We start from the raw sequence: 18,122 nt of genomic DNA, 5'->3' as shown, positions 1-18,122 counted from the left end.
GCCACAGCGGACACACCAGGAACCGCGGTGTTGGCCGTCGAATGGCGCTAGCTGCGCAGCATTTGTGCACCGCCGCCGTCAGTGTCAGCCAGTTTGCCGTGGCATACGGAGCTCGATCGCAGTCTTTAACACTGGTAGCATGCCGCGACAGCGTGGACGTGACCGTATATGCAGTTGACGGACTTTGAGCGAGGGCGTATAGTGGGCATGCGGGAGGCCGGATGGACGTACCGCCGAATTGCTCAACACGTGGGGCGTCAGGTCTCCACAGTACATCGATGTTGTCGCCAGTGGTCGGCGGAAGGTGCACGTGCCCGTCGACCTGGAACCGGACCGCAGCGACGCACGGATGCACGCCAAGACCGTAGGATCCTACACAGTGCCTTAGGGGACCGCACCTCCACTTCCCAGCAAATTAGGGACACTGTTGCTCCTGTGGTATCGGCGAGGACCATTCGCAACCGTCTCCATGAAGCTGGGCTACGGTCCCGCACTCCCTTACGCCGTCTTCCGCTCACGCCCCAACATCGTGCAGCCCGCCTACAGTGGTGTCGCGACAGGCGTGAATGGAGGGACAAATGGAGACGTGTCGTCTTCAGCGGTGAGAGTCGCTTCTGCCTTGGTGCCAATGATGGTCGTATGCGTGTTTGGCGCCGTGCAGGTGAGCGCCACAATCAGGACTGCATACGACCGAGGCACACAGGGCCAACACCCGGCATCATGGTGTGGGGAGCGATCTCCTACACTGACCGTACACCTCTTGTGATCGTCGAGGGGACACTGAATAGTGCACGGTACATCCAAACCGTCATCGAACCCATCGTTCTACCATTCCTAGACCGGCAACGGAACTTGCTGTTCCAACAGGCAAATGCACGTCCGCATGTATCCCGTTCCACCCAACGTGCTCTAGAAGGTGTAGGTCAACTACCCTGGCCAGCACAATCTCTGGATCTGTCCCCCATTGAGCATGTTTGGGACTGGATGAAGCGTCGTCTCACGCGGTCTGCACGTCCAGCACGAACGCTGGTCCAACTGAGGTGCCAGGTGGAAATGGCATGGCAAGCCGTTCCACAGGACTACATCCAGCATCTCTACGATCGTCTCCATGGGAGAATATCATCCTGCATTGCTGCGAAAGGTGGATGTACACTGTACTAGTGTCGACATTGTGCATGCTCTGTAGCCTGTGTCTATGTGCCGGTGGTTCTGTCAGTGTGATCATGTGATGTATCTGACCCCAGGAATGTGTCAATAAAGTTTCCCCTTCCTGGGACAATGAATTCACGGTGTTCTTATTTCAATTTCCAGGAGTGTATATTTATGACAGAATCAACATTTAATTCGTGTCTAATATCGGCATTTTGGTGGGTGATGACCCTCGCGAAAGAGCGCACTGCTACAGAAGCGCTGTACATGGGCGACTGTGTACAGTTTTTTTTGAAAAAATTATGAAGGGCAGCTGACGGCTAAGTCAGAAGGGGGAAATCATCGCAACGAACGGTGGCCTGGGACATGCAGGCTCTCGAAGCTAGACTGTCCAGGGGTTCAACACCGACCTGAGTCGGCTGGTCCTCACTTCATCCCTGACTGCTAGCAGCCCAGTTGGTCAATCGGCGATCAGCGCTTCGTATTACTGCTAGCAGCCCAGTCGGTCAATCAGTGATCAGCGCTTCGTGTTCCGGCGACAGCGGTGGCATTGTGGGCTACATCTTGAATACAGCGCCGACTCTGACAGCATTACAAGATCTAGAACTTCCGAAGATCACAAAAGGGTCTTGGGGGTTTAAATAACGACGTCCGTGGCCAACCATTACGAAGAAAAAGTGTTTTTATGTCATACTGAAACGTCCCCGAGGTACCAGTATTCTACACTCCTGGAAATTGAAATAAGAACACCGTGAATTCATTGTCCCAGGGAGGGGAAACTTTATTGACACATTCCTGGGGTCAGATACATCACATGATCACACTGACAGAACCACAGGCACATAGACACAGGCAACAGAGCATGCACAATGTTGGCACTAGTACAGTGTATATCCACCTTTCGCAGCAATGCAGGCTGCTATTCTCCCATGGAGACGATCGTAGAGATACTGGATGTAGTCCTGTGGAACGGCTTGCCATGCCATTTCCAACTGGCGCCTCAGTTGGACCAGCGTTCGTGCTGGACGTGCAGACCGCGTAAGACGCCGCTTCATCCAGTTTGGATGTACCGTGCACTATTCAGTGTCCCCTCGACGACCACCAGAGGTGTACGGCCAGTGTAGGAGATCGCTCCCCACACCATGATGCCGGGTGTTGGCCCTGTGTGCCTCGGTCGTATGCAGTCCTGATTGTGGCGCTCACCTGCACGGCGCCAAACACGCATACGACCATCATTGGCACCAAGGCAGAAGCGACTCTCATCGCTGAAGACGACACGTCTCCATTCGTCCCTCCATTCACGCCTGTCGCGACACCACTGGAGGCGGGCTGCACGATGTTGGGGCGTGAGCGGAAGACGGCCTAACGGTGTGCGGGACCGTAGCCCAGCTTCATGGAGACGGTTGCGAATGGTCCTCGCCGATACCACAGGAGCAACAGTGTCCCTAATTTGCTGGGAAGTGGAGGTGCGGTCCCCTACGGCACTGCGTAGGATCCTACGGTCTTGGCGTGCATCCGTGCGTCGCTGCGGTCCGGTTCCAGGTCGACGGGCACGTGCACCTTCCGCCGACCACTAGCGACGACATCGATGTACTGTTGAGACCTCACGCCCCACGTGTTGAGCAATTCGGCGGTACGTCCACCCGGCCTCCCGCATGCCCACTATACGCCCTCGCTCAAAGTCTGTCAATTGCACATACGGTTCACGTCCACGCTGCCGCGGCATGCTACCAGTGTTAAAGACTGCGATGGAGCTCCGTATGCCACGGCAAACTGGCTGACACTGACGGCGGCGGTGCACAAATGCTGCGCAGCTAGCGCCATTCGACGGCCAACACCGCGGTTCCTGGTGTGTCCACTGTGCCGTGCGTGTGATCATTGCTTGTACAGCCCCCTCGCAGTGTCCGGAGCAAGTATGGTCAATGTGTTCTTTTTTCCATTTCCAGGAGTGTAATTCAGAAAAACCAATTGGACTGTAATGACCACGTTCTACGTATGTCTAATGTAAAGACCACGTCTTACAATATAACTCAACCACCAAGAGAAACGTTGGATGGACATCCCTAAAGAAATGTTATGAACAATTCTGAGGCAAAAAAGTTTAAAAGGGCTAATCCTTGAGGACGATGACGATGATGAAAATGAGGAACTACAATGAAAATAACAGCCCCTTTGTGGGACTCAAGTGCGGCTAACACAGGTCTGGAATACCCCTGATGTGAAACACAAAGCAATAAGCCTCAGTATAGCCGACACACTGTACAATAACTATTACGTCAGATTTGTGACAGCTTAACTAGACATCAATAGAGTAAATTATAACTTCCTCTATTTGGCACTGGCAGCAGTGTGCGTAAAATGAATTTCAGTGAGACAATCTTTAAAGTGTCGTAATTATCTAGGCAGCACAGGACTCAAGCTAGAAAAATTCATTTTTGAATTTCCATACACCAAAGTGCTTATAAGAAACTGCTCTTTATTATAGGCGCAAAGCGTGTTTTAAAAGACGACAGAAGCCGCGACTTTAGGAACAAGAAAGTGCTCAAAGAATTTATACCGACGCCAGGACCAAGAAATATCAGTAAGACCGCGCATAAAAGAACAAATTGATGAACGCAGACCAAGAACTATACATCAGTGCATATACACAGAATATTTCAAGGCACCTTAACGGCTGTCTGATAACGGAATTCTGCCCTATTCCAAAATGAAAACAAACCAGTGTCGACATGCTTAACACAGCGTTGCTAAAGCAGTAATACTAGTTCAAGGTAAACAACCAGACGAAGCGTAACACAAATCTTTATACAGAAAGTGACTTACATGAAGATTAAAATAATTAAAGCTAAATTAATTCGATCTGTTCCTTGAAATACCATCATTTTTGTTCTTTCTGTAGATATTCTGATTCCGTATTTAGCGGCAATTCGACTCAATTTGTGTAATGAAGTTTGCACCTTTTCTTAGAATTCTCCTATTATAATCCAAACAATAGCGTCATAAAATTAAAATTATAACTTCTTAAAGTTTCTTTTCATAAATTCAACCACGTACGAGTGATGTCACCAATTTCTATGCTAGAACTGCTAGAAGAACCTAAAATAAGCCAAAAAACAGGATGTGGTACGAAGAGAGGAAATACCAAAGAATCACTAGATACTGAGAATGAAAAGGCGCCCACAAACAAATTTGTACGCGGAGAATGCAAAAACGAATGCACAGCAAAAAGAAGCAATTCGTACGTTTATCGCACACAAATTATCGATGAAATTACGCAGCAAAACTAAAGTCTAATAAACATAATAGCAGTGGCGAACAAAGACAGGCAACAAATATGGAAAGGAAATACACAACTAAAAGTATATAAATAATGGAATACGACACAGATTTATGAAGATCATAAAAACGTACTGCGTGTCTCGTTTAAAACCTGGTTATTATTTCGGAAGACGTGCCAACCAAAGCAAGTAGTATCTCTGTACCCTGATATAGTAAAACTTTGCCTTGTTTTAAACGAATTATTGACCCAATGAACAATTTCATAACGAAATCTAAGTTTGAAAAAGAATAAGAAATTGGCTGAGTGGCTTACACTTACAAAAATTGCGCAAATAATTGAATGCACGCATAGCCTCGGTTACTGAAAATGAGACACTGAGAAGTAGCTTGTTTCATCGTACAAAATTTACAATGGAGGCCAATCTATAGTTCAAAAATCTGCAATGGGAATCTTCACTCCTGTTTGTAATACTATGCTTTGTGGAAATGACAAATTGGTGATAAACCTTCTGGCCGTCATCTGAATAATGAAGTGATTCGGAAGGACTGAATTTCTAACTATTACGAAATGGTTAACAGACCAGTCCACTGTGCCGTGCAAGGTATTTTATGCAAAACCTGCCACGGAAATTCTGCAGTGAGCAGTCACACCAGGAAATTTGTGTGCAGACAATTGATTTTTTATGTCTGTTAAACTGGTAAAAGTATTTTAAATTCGAATTATTTCATCATCGGCACTATTTCAGTCATTGCCTGACAAAAAGGGGATCTTTAGAAAATGTTAGCACAAAATGGTAAAGTCAAAATCTGCACCAAAAATGTACTAATATAGTCATTGAATGATTTGAGAAAGTAAAAAATGAGAAATAACAAATGGGAGCAAATGATGTATGTCAACTTCAAACCAACCTATGCATAGGACTTCAGCCCCTTGATTTTCGACACACTCGTGAAACGTAAGTCACTATTTCAGTTATGACACAGTTAGACTTACGCGCTCGAGTTCTAGCAACAAACAGAATGCCCTAAATTGTAGCAGAGAATAACGGAATCTATTGCATAATGCTTCCAACTGAGTGTGCAGAACCCAATCCTCTAGCCGTCATTAAGCTCATGAGAAACTTTAGGGCACCTTGCGCCTAATTAACAGCTGACCTTCGCAAAATATCCCAGGTGTACCGCACGTAACAATTGAAAATAAACCATAAAACACGGAACACCACACTAATGGATTGACTGCAACACGCTGCTAATTAGAAGCCACACCGAATAAATGAAAAGTTAGCACCAAATGTGACTGCTGCTACCGTCTCCGACCAGCGTATATTCATCACTCGACTCCCGAAACCAACTGTGATAAAAAGTTATACTCAAGCATGGAGCAACTAACTGTTAGTTATATTAACAGCTGGGAGCACGTGGAACCACGAAGGTAATACATGTCCGTCGGAATGTCGCAGAGAGGTACAGACCAAAGACCAGGTACTGCATGCCGATACTAGTTAGTAACACCATTGAAAATATTAGTAAACATGACTTCGGCAGTTACTGAAGGAAAAACTGTATAGGGACTGTGGGCGTTGTTCAACATGCGACTTTCAGTGCGGTGTTGTATGTAGGTGCAGTAAATTCTGTGGTTTGGTTATAAGGTGATTCTTTAAGAGCTTTGTTACTTATTGCTTCTTTCATTTTGAGAACCATTCATTCATTATTTCGAGATATGTTTATTTAAAACTTGGTTCGAAGTTAACATTACAATGCATGTCGCTTTGCAACTGGCTGATAGGTCAGTTAAGTGGTTCAAATGGCTCTGAGCACTATGGGACTCAACTGCTGTGGTCATTAGTCCCCTAGAACTTAGAACTACTTAAACCTAACTAACCTAAGGACATCACACACATCCATGCCCGAGGCAGGATTTGAACCTGCGACCGTAGCAGTCGTACGATTCCGGACTGCGCGCCTAGAACCGCGAGACCACCGCGGCCGGCTCAGTTAAGTGGTCAGATGGTGGCAGGCCACATGCCCTGCAATAAGGCCGTCCCTAATAAAGTACTGGGATATTCACACCAATTTTCGTTTGAGGAAAACATTACTTACTTTTTTTAAAAAATACATTGAACAACAATGTAAGAGAAATACTGCTTAACTGAGATCCACCCAAAAACATTGATGGAGACACGAAACTACTTGACAGAAGGTTGCCCGCTTTCCATGCAGCCCACCGCTATTGCAATAGAACCGGTACCTGTCATGGTGGTAGAAAAGAAAATTTTACTCATCAGTGGTAAATAATGTGTGCAATGCACACGTTGCTGACATAATGTGCTTGGCCAAAAGGGTTCAAATGGCTCCGAGCACTGTGTGACTTAACTGCTGTGGTCATCAGTCCCCTAGAACTTAGAAGTATTTAAATCTAACGAATCGAAGGACGTCACACACATCAGTGGCTGAGGCAGGACTCGAACCTGCGACTGTAGCGGTCGCGCGGTTCCAGACTGTGGCGCCTACAACCGCACGTCCACCACGGACGGCTGGCCAAAAGCACTCAGTCTTCAGGCCACAAGTGGCTGACCGGGACCATCTGACGCCGTGTCATCCTCAGTCGAGGATGCGGATAGGAGGGATGTGTGGTCATCAGACCGCTCTCCCGGTCGTTATGATGGTTTTCTTTGATCGGAGCCGCTACTATTCGGTCGAGTAGCTCCTCAGTTGGCATCACGAGGCTGAGTGCACCCCGAAAAATGGCAACAGCGCATGGCGGCCCGGATGGTCACCCATCAAAGTGCCGGCCACGCCCGACAGCGCTTAACTGTGGTGATCTAACGGGAACCGGTGTATCCACTGCGGCAAGGCCGTTGCCTCGGCTGGCCAAAAGGGAAGAGGAAATAGATGAAATATACAGATCGTACACACGCTACGAAAAAAAAGAAAGAAAAAGACGCAGCAAGAATGGGTTATCTGAATGGGATAAAAATCGGTACATGTTATTAAATGTGGACGACAATCGACAGATGTGATGTGTATGTACGGCCAGGTAAATGATTATAATTTAAGAAAAATTGAATGAATTTTTTCAAGAGGAAGAGCTTCTCAAAATGAGAAGGTAAACATTACATTGGTCCTCTTCAGGGCCTTATACAAGTAGTTATTTGTCTTGGTACTGATGAAGTTCTTCTGGATGTAATCCTCAGGAATGTAGTCAAATTATGTCCAAATGTCGTGTTAGCTCGTCATAATCCCTAGCTGGTTAGAGGGACCTTCCCATAATGCTCCAGACGTTCTGAACTGGGGTGAGAGTCGGTAACCTCGTTGGACATTGTCAGCTTTGGCAAGCACGAAGACAAGCAGTAGAAATTCTCACCGTGTGCGGGCGGGCATTACTCTCATGAAATGTAAGCACGGGATGGTGTGGCATTAAGGGTAAAGGAAGGTGGCGTAGAATATCGCCGACATACTGCTGCGCTGTAACAGGGCCACGGATGACAACTAAATGGGTCCTGAAATCAAACGAATGGCACCATCAGTCCTGGATGTCGTTCCGTAGGCAGGAGACAGTAACGTTGATGTACCACTGCTGTCTGGGCCGTCAACAGACAGAAATCGTTTGATCTTCAGGACTCATTTCGAAGTGGGACTCACCACTAAAGACAATTCTGCTCCATAATATGAGATTCCAGGACGAAAACGTGTCTCGAGACGCCATGGACACTGGTGATAGCCCGTCACTTTGACCGTCAACAGGGAGTCTAGAGGACTATTACTTTTCAAAGTAGGACCCTTGTCATCCTTGGCACCCTTACAATACAACGGTATGGCGACGATACCCTACGCCCCGTTTTATTGCCCTGTACGGCAAGCATTCCTGGACTTACATTTGAGCATGATAATACCCGACCAGACACGCCGAGAATCTCTACTGCTGGTCTTCGTGCTTGTCAAACCCTATCTTTTCCTGCAAGGTGACTGAATCTCCCACCTACTGAGAATGTCTGGAGAATTATGGGCAGGGTCGTCCAACCAGATTTGGATTTTTGATGATCTAACGCATCAACTGGACAGAATTTGACATGGTCCTCAGGAAGACACCCAACAACTCTGTGACTCAATGCCAAGCCCAACAAGTGCTTGCCTAAGGGCCAGAGGTGGACCAGCTTGCTACTGAGGTGTTCAATTTGCGACGCTCTTTCTTGCTTCAGTATTTCTCAAAGTGTAATCATTTGTTTGTCTGTAGATGAACATGACTTATACCGATTTCCGTCCCACTCGGATAATTCCTCCATGGCGTGTCTCTTTTTATTTTGGCTGATAGCGTAAATGTAAATGGAAACTGAAGATATAATAAAGGACGATAGTATAAATACAGGATCAGCAGCAGTTAACAGCAACACGGAAAATGAAATGGCTTACCATAGAGTTTAGAAGTACCGTACAACACACCATTACTTTATAAAAGATGCGTCATGTAAGGAGCATATAGAAGGCTAAAGTGACAGACGAATAAATGAAAAACGTATTACCTTCCAAAAATAATTAGTTTGTACAAGCTTTGCCGTAACCCCAAAAAAGAAAAGAATCGAGTTTTTGATCGATTTCAACGAAGATGTACTCCAGCCACAGAAAATCCACGCCTAAAGACTATCTTGTTGTTCTCGTTCACAACCTGCAACTCGTGGTTGTCGACATCAGTGTACAAGTTTCAGACTGCGAACTTCCTTAAAGCTAACTGACTAACCACCAGTGGTAAGAATAGCAGCGAAGTCTAAAGGAGTGGTGGTTTGATGGCAAAGACGAAGCTGAAAGGAATGAATCACATTCGCTGGAAACAGAGACAAAAATGCAATTGCTCGGCAACCCATCGCCGAAGACTACGTGTTTCTAGTAGCAGCCGAAACATGGAAAGTTTCTCCGGTATAAATATATGCAAAATGTATAACAGGTAGTTGCTTCAGCTGCATTAGGCCTTTACTTACAGGGGGAAGATAATCAGCTTTCTGGTCACCACACGTCAGATACGAGAGTCTTCAGAGGCTGCATCAGTGTCTTAGCAAGCAATATCGGGCTAAGTTGTGGGGCCCAGCTCTGACTACAAGACTTTCCACTCCCGACCTGTCGCCCCCTTGCAGTCGTGCAGCGCCTCTAGCGGGACGTCTGCCCACTTCCGGCCATTCGAATCTTCATCCTTGCACTCTTCACACTCCGACTTCTTCCGGGCAATCCATTTACCGCCCAGAGGGCTCGTTTCTTTTTTTTCCTAACTCACAACCCTCTGATCGATGGAACTCACCGTCCCGAGCGTTATCAGCTAAGAAGGACTTAAGAACGCAGAAGTTGTAGTACGTGAGAATTGTGATGGAAACATTGTTTCAATCAGAAGCCGACACACATTTCTCGGCGCAATGTTTGTACGGCTCTAAAACGAAGACCTCATAAACAATAGATGTGCTAAAGTGATACACAGTAATCCAGTGGCTTGTACGGTGACTGTCGTAAACGGCATATGAAACTCAAATATTCCTTATCTTAACTCAGTACCGACGTGTACTACAGTGCAGCCTATTTTTAATCGTTTCACGACACCGTATTTTTAACTCTTAACACTAGTATGACTTTTATGTAATTCTCTATATTGCAGCAATTGAACATTATCCTTCAGATGCTTGCAACTCAAACTCAGGCACTTACTTTCTTCTGCACCCTCGTCAGCATAGATATAGGAATCGTCTACTTACTCTCATACTCAATTAGAAGAATGGCTCACTATATTGTAAAGATTAAATACGCCAATGAAACTTATATATACAGTTATAGCAAAATAAATAATAGTGCTGACACCGTCCGGTGGCTTGCGGAGTATGGATGTAGATGTAGAATGGTAACTGATGCAGTGGTCGTCGTAGAAAAGAATATTGACCATCATGGAAAAGGAGATGCAATATGTACAATGTCAAACGTGAGTATTGTATATTTTGTTTCCCTAAGATGAGCACCGTTACCAAATTAGTTTCTTGCTTGGAAATGTATGTATTGTCACAGACGTTTTTAGTTACTATCCCCCTCCCACATAAAATGCACGGAGTAGCGGAATATATTTTTTTACATGTTCATACCGGGTTATGAAATGAACACAAAATATATTTCCTACATTTTAGGGTACAACTCAGGGTTTCTCAAACCTATTGATTCTTGATTATGATGTAGCTCACAGTAGCCCTGTGTTACGAAATTTTACAACTTTTCCCTTCTTTAAGAGGTTCAAATGGTTCAAATGGCTCTGAGCAGTATGGGACTTATCTGGGGTCATCTCTCCCCTAGAACTTAGAACTACTTAAACCTAACTAACCTAAGGACATCACACACATCCATGCCCGAGGCAGGATTCGAACCTGCGACCGTAGGAGTCACGCGGTTCCGGACTGAGCGCCTTAACCGCGAGACCACCGCGGCCGGCTTCTTTGAAAGGAGACGGCGGCGGACTTGCACTGGTATTTTTGTAAATCCATATCTTTGCCATTTTGTATTCAATCTCAGTGAAATTTTGCACATTTATGTATAGAGGAATTCTTAATAACAATCTAATGCAGTGAGGTAATTTTGAATTTTTTTTTGCATTACTATTTTAAGGTACAGTTTTTCATAATTTCGACTCAAATTTATTTAATGGTAAAATAATCTACACTAATAGGTGTACAATTAAGTGCAGTAACCTTTTGGTAAATTAATGCCATTATTTTCTGTGATATTTTGGATTTGAACATTTTTTACAAGCAAAATTTCAATATACTACCAACCACAAAACTGCGTATAATATCTCGATTAAAATTTTCTTCTACTTAAATATTGCTTCAAAATAAAACAATAGGTGTGCCAAATTTCATTGCAATCTTCCCAGTAGTTTCTGATATATGTGTTTCTGAAAGCAGAAAACCTTGTTTCAGAAAAATCATTTTAAAGTTTGGATGAAATCTATCAAACATTAACTAAAACTGCCCATATCCATATTGCATTTCTTCCTCGTCATCCTCCACAGCACTTTTAGCTTCTCTGCTCCGTTGCCTAGCAATTTTTTGTAGTTTCTGGACTGAAGTCCCCGCCTTCACGATTCTTTGCTTATCGATGATCTGCAGTGTCTGCTCAGTGGAAACTTCAGGTGTAAAGCCCAAGTTGCTGAGGATGATAATTCTTGCCACATTCTCATCATTAAACACTGCTTCGGCTTCCAAAGCAGAAATTTTCCCCACCAAATTGGAAACAAACACAGTCTTTGGACATATTTTCCAAATAAGAGCATTGAAACTTTCATTTGGGTTCTGTGTTTTCCCATGCAGACATTTTTCTAGCAGTTCTGGTGAAGCAAGTACTCTAAAAGTTGGTTTAATGGCCATTGAAACCTCATAAGGAAGATTATTTTTATGGGTATAAGCTTCCCCACTTTCCTTACTTTTCAAAAATTTGCACCGTTCATTAGAACAGAGGCCATGTCTCCATCTCCTAAATGCTGTACGTATCTTACTCCATACTTTCACAAAGATCTATGGTAAATACCTGCAGCTTCCATCCCAACACTGGAGCCTGCATAATTTCTGCTACAAACAGCTTTATGAGCTTCTTTCCATTCTGTTTCTTTACCTGCATCAATATATTTCTTGTGCAAGGAACACGCTGAACAATATTTAGACATCACCTCTAAGTCTAATAGTTTTAAATTGTCGGCACTAATGATTGTTGAAACTCCATGCAGTGAAGTAAGCCCCCTCTTCATCCACGAACTATCACAGGAAACTGCTATATCGTTGCTATTAGTAGCTTCACAATTTTCTTGAATTGCCCCCAGGACTGCCATTTTCATGCTCTCTTCACATACTTCTACAACTGCATTGAGGAGAACAGTATTCGTTAGAGAAAATTTTAGGGGAGAACCAGGCATGTTCATAATACCACATAAAAGGTTTCCACCATCTCTTCCAATCCCTATACATATTAGTACATAAGGAAATGTCATATAGGCTTCATAGATTCTATAACTGACCTTTGATGTCTTGAATGGTCTGTCAGCACCACAGTGTTGACACAAAATGTGCAATGTGCAAACCAAACCTTCTCTCTTTCCATCATCAACCAAATCCACATTTCCTCCACAAACAGAGCCTTTGCAGGCTTTTCTAAGAGCTCTTGCCACGATTTCTAGATCCACAATTCTGATTCTGTAACTTGTATTTCTGTCACGATTTGTTTCTTCTGACACAAACCCTGTCCCAAGTTTTATTTTAGATACACTTGGAGACAAATTATTGTTTGCATCTGCAGGCCAAACCCTAACCTCAACGTCAGTTTTTCGCATTATAATGGAAATATGGGACATACTATATTTTTTAATACTTTACCAGGCCTAGGCATTTTAGAAAGGGATCAACAGATTCAACCTTGCACAAAGAATGGCTCAATAAATCAAGTGTCACTCGAATTCCACTGAACAGCACAAAACTTGTTTACAACACTCCACAGCCTCCTATACCACACTGACTGAACCAGAAAATTGCTCCACAGCCTTCTTTACAACACTGCTGTTATGTATACAAAAAATTACAGTCTTCTAAAACTATATTTTCTAGGTTCACAGGCCAAATTGTGCAATAAAATTTCTCCTCCATTTGGTACATTGATTAGCGGGCTTGGTGCATTACACAACTTAGGATTTTAATTTTTTATGCCATTTGTAGTTCGAATTTCAAGGTAAAAATTTTGGGATTATGATCTCAATTATATTTACTATCAAACAAGCAAATAAAAATAATTTCTAAATTTTTCATTATTTCTCCCACCGTCTCCCTTTAATGTATTCCACATTCAGGAACTGCTCTCAACGGAATCAATTGCAAGAATTCGTGTTATTCAGCGTGACGTTATAGAACAGTGTGAGAAACTGTGCATATATTTCGTGCAGTTATGTACAAAACGAGTCCTAAATGATTTTCAGATTTTTTTTTTTTGTTAATAGCAGTTCTTTTAATTCTTAGGATTAAACATGAAAATTATATTGAAATGTTACAAGTCGACTTAATATTACTCTTCAACCCATGGAAATTAAGCAATTGAATTCTCTTAAAAAAAATCTGCAAGCCATTTAGGACTTCTTCTTGTATACAACTGCACCAAATACAGGTTGTAAAGTGCTTAAGTTCAGATACTTTTGTTGGTGACTGAGGACAGTGTATTGAATGACATTAAAGAAGTATTGACTTTACTTGAAAACAAAAAATTATTGGTATTGATTGTTTAGTATCTCCAAGTATATATAGCAAAAGCATGCCACTATGCTTATTTTTCCTGGGCAGCACGTCAGATGTTGAAGTATGGATGCATGGACGCAACATGTGTAGTCTATAGTGACAGGGGTCCACTTAGTGGTGAAGTTATGACCGTGCAGAAAACATCAGGTCGTAAACTTTCCGACGTATTTGCTGGTAGACTGTTCGATACAGAAAAAACACCCAAAACACTTATGTGTGTACATATTAAGGTATCACATACAAAAGTACTTTTACTTATAACCGTTACACCATGTACATGCACATTTTTTTCACACTGTCGTCTAACACCACCTTCAATTGCTCGAACTAGTTACTACATATACTAGTGAGAGTAGGTCTTGAATGTGGATTATAATGGAGTGATCAAATGCTCTAACATATCATTATGTACTAGTGTTAAATTGAACTGCATTATAATTCAACATCAACAGCTATGACATATCTTCCACACGTATGGAAGGAGTTCGCTCTGAGAAAGTCGCCCTTAACTCAGTTACATACGGCATTTACAATCTTCTTCAGCAGTCACAGTGAGCGAATACTTGAGGGGATTGTGAGACAATTCTTTATGTTTTTCAGTATGTTGTCAAGTTACATTCCACATGCTACATCAAACTACTTGTGTACGTAGCTAAACCACCGCAGATGCAATAAGAAGCTAATTTGTTTAGGTATGTAGCAACAGATGGCACCTTGTGTGACTCACTTTAACTGGATGGGATGTAAACGTACAGGACCTGTTACGACATTGAGGGTTGAATAACACTTAGGCGGGTTTTTGTTCTAATGATTTTTACTTGTATGAAGTAGTTTTCGGCTTATTAGGTCATCTTAAGATAACTACTGGTTATTGTATACAAGGACCTTGTGTTCTTACGAACCAAACATTCTAGATTTAGATACAACGCACTTACATACGATCTATAGTTGTGGTATTGTCTTTGGAATTGTCAAATGGGTATTTGACATTTTGTTCTGTAAAACTGTTCTTTAACATAATAAATCACATTGTATGGTTTGTCAGTAACATATATGCCAACAATCAGAATTATTTAGAATACACATATTACAAAATTACAATTTTTGGTATTTGTTGTGAACAGTTGCACTGGACACTTATTGTTGGTTGTACAACAGCGATGTTTTCTTTAAGGTTTACATTTCGTTTTTAGAAAAATTGTGCATTAATAAATACCAAATTTTACATTTTTATAGTTGAGTTACAGTTAGAAATGTAAACACATAAGGGGTATTACATTATATTGGGGTGTGAATTTGCCTAAGTCTTATTCAACCAACAATATGGAAATGTGCTGTTAAGAAGCGACGGAAGAATGCATAAATAAGACCTATTACAGAGTTCAGAAAGTGCAATCAGTAACGAATTTTACGACCAGGGAAGTAACTGGCCGCATGTGGGACGCAGTGCTTGATTCCTATCAACATGGGAGCCACATGTATTTCTCGTATTGTCGCGCAAATATAGGCGTGAAGGAACAAACTAGCATCAGAGTAACTTTTAAACAGACAGTGACAATTGCACAAAATATCTGCGGCAGCAAACATGTTCTTGAAACAGATCCAGTGGCGCAATTCATTGTAAGAAGAGGGCTATCCCGTCGTGTGCGGTCACTTCTATGTCTGGGAATAATATGCATGTGAAGGATAATACGAATCTGTGGCATATTTTACATTACTACGCCCATACGACCAGTATCATGTAGAGAACAAGAATCATTTCCCCTCTTAGTACTTCAACGTTGGATGGTACGCATATAGAGAGACTATTCCTTTCAGTATTCTTCCGTATTCCTCTAGTTTTGCTGACGTGGTCATTACGCAGGATATGCATTGATGAGGCAAAACATTACGACCAGTGGTAACCACGACACTGAATGCCTCCAGTGGCGTTACTGACACCTGACAAAGTAAGGAAATTTTATAAGCGAAACAGTTTCTAAGAGTATTCATGATACACGAGTCTCATACAATGTCCCATACAGCACATTATGAGTAATTTTGTGACACTGTCGAAGAGACAAAGATAGCTCTCCCTTGAATCTTTCCCGCTTTTTTCAATGATTTAAGGCCCACTAACAATTTTTAAGAATGAATCTGTCAAGCGATAACCTTTATGCATACATTACATATACTTAAGGTCACTTCGGAAATGGTAGGAGCGGAAGGGGAGTGGTAAGGTGCCAAGACACCTGAGAAACATATCTTAAAAGCCGATTAGTTGTCAGTCCCTGCAAACACTTGAAAACAGATGGTCAGTTCATAAAACCGGCATTGAAGAACATTATTAGCTTTACAGCTTTTATTGCTTACAGTTAAGTAATATCGACAGTAACTAATGTGTACAAAGAGTTCCAAGAACCTTCAAGTATAACTTTTCCCCTTAAAACAATGACAACTCATAGTTTCACAAACTGCTGGCTAGAGAAATCACTCAAGACACAGAATTAAACAACAGATACAATCTTAGCTAATCCATTGTTCAAATGGTTCAAATGGCTCTGAGCACTATGCGACTTAACTTCTGAGGTCATCAGTCGCCTAGAACTAAGAACTAATTAAACCTAACTAACCGAAGGACATCACACACATCCATGCCCGAGGCAGGATTCGAACCTGCGACCGTAGCGTTCACGCGGTTCCAGACTGAAGCGCCTAGAACCGCACGGCCACATCGGCCGGTGCTAATCCATTGTAAACAAATTGGTGAGCAAGAGCACTAAACTTGTGAGGGGAAGGAGAGGCTATGGAACATAGTATTGGTTCCAAATTAAACGTATTCACAATTGCGAATAACAACCATCAGCTGTAGAATGCAAATGACGACACTTAAAATTTGTGCCGGACCGGGAATCGAAGCAGTCCGGCAGAAATTTTCAGTGACGTCATTACACCCGGCAGCTGATGACTGTCCTTATTAGCAATTGCGAATAAAATGAATGCATTTCATAACGGCTGTAGTCGCTGCAGTGCCTGTTCCTTTGGATATGCAAGCACGTCCAAATTACATCTGCATCGGAATCGGAATAAAACAGGTAGTGCAATAACGTACTGGTATTAGTTTTACAAATGGTTAGGTGAACTTGCTGGCCTTTCTTTTTACAAATAGTGTGCCGCTTGGCCCTTCTGCCTAGAATAACGTATGGGACCTGTAATAAACTATTAGCGCCATGCATAGACAAGAAGTCACAGCTATTAATTAAGATGTTTAGTAACGGAAATAAATGAATGTAACCATCTCCCCCCCCCCCCCCACCCACATACAAACACAATTTGGAATGAAAAACAGAAATACTAGAGTTATCCATGGGCGTCAAAAGGTACAAAGCCATTTTCTTTTAACCCTTTCGTTTAACCGTTTGTCAACTAAGACAATAGATTATTGCTATCTCTCTTACCAACTTAACAAACCAAAATTCTGAATTACTTCCAAATGCTTCAAGTAAAAAGTAACTGTTTGACCAATGCAACCATCAACAGCAGTTCAAACATTTTAAGCCAGTTATTCGTATTCCAAACGTACTCAGTAGGTGAACAGCTTCTTCACGAGCACCTCCTCGGTTTACGAGAAGAGACAGGGTCAGTCCACTCAAACATACTAGAATTATAAACAATTCAGTGTTCATCCACCCAGCTAATCTTTACATAATGGCTGAGAATAAGGAACTCCCTTTAAGACACAAAATACGAGTATCTGAAGTTCGGTAAGACAAAAACTATAGAATATGATAGTTCTTTAAATATGAACTTAGTACTAAATAACAGCGAACAGAAGTTATTTTCTAAGGGGCGAAAGGAATTTGAACAGTACAACATGGACAAATTACCAACATCAAATTACTTAGACCAACCAGCTGTTTCATAACATATACGCTGAGTAGTGCACTCTAGTCACAGAGTAGTGTATACTGGCGTAACAGTAATTACACGTTTCCTGTAAACAGGCTGTGGGACGCACTAATGCTTTAATCAGCCTTATAGCCACCAAAGCACAAAAAACAAAAAACCGTCACCGCTGTTTGTGAACAGCGGTGGAATTTGGCCCCTCAGACTGGAGTGCAGTACTCTCGTCCACCTCGCACTCAGCGACCGAGGCGGCTCCGCACAACCACAGAGGACAACACGCCCCTCACTGCAGCGCCCGTTCGCTCTCTCACTCTACCAGCATCTGCGGGGCCCGCCACCTCGCGGAGTATCCTCGCTCCATTGCGGAAAAGAACTTTGAGGGCTCGAGAGCAAGCAACACGCTGCACGCAGCCAGTCAAAGACCATCAGACAAGCGTCTCTTATCGGAAGACCATCGAAAACCAGAGAGGCACTACTCAGGCCGTGGATCCAGCGTACACGGATGACCTTAGATGAATA

The 18,122-nt window shown here is 42.9% G+C and overlaps 1 pseudogene; it reads right to left on the bottom strand.

Moving 5' to 3' along the window:
* Positions 1-7,173: 7,173 nt before the first annotated feature.
* Positions 7,174-7,291, bottom strand: LOC126274413 (5S ribosomal RNA; annotated as a pseudogene).
* Positions 7,292-18,122: the final 10,831 nt, after the last annotated feature.

Source organism: Schistocerca gregaria, chromosome 5 (assembly GCF_023897955.1).
Source record: "Schistocerca gregaria isolate iqSchGreg1 chromosome 5, iqSchGreg1.2, whole genome shotgun sequence".
Taxonomy (NCBI): Eukaryota; Metazoa; Arthropoda; class Insecta; order Orthoptera; family Acrididae; genus Schistocerca; species Schistocerca gregaria.
Note: the sequence above shows the minus strand (reverse complement) of the source record. Positions and strands in the feature narration are given on the sequence as shown.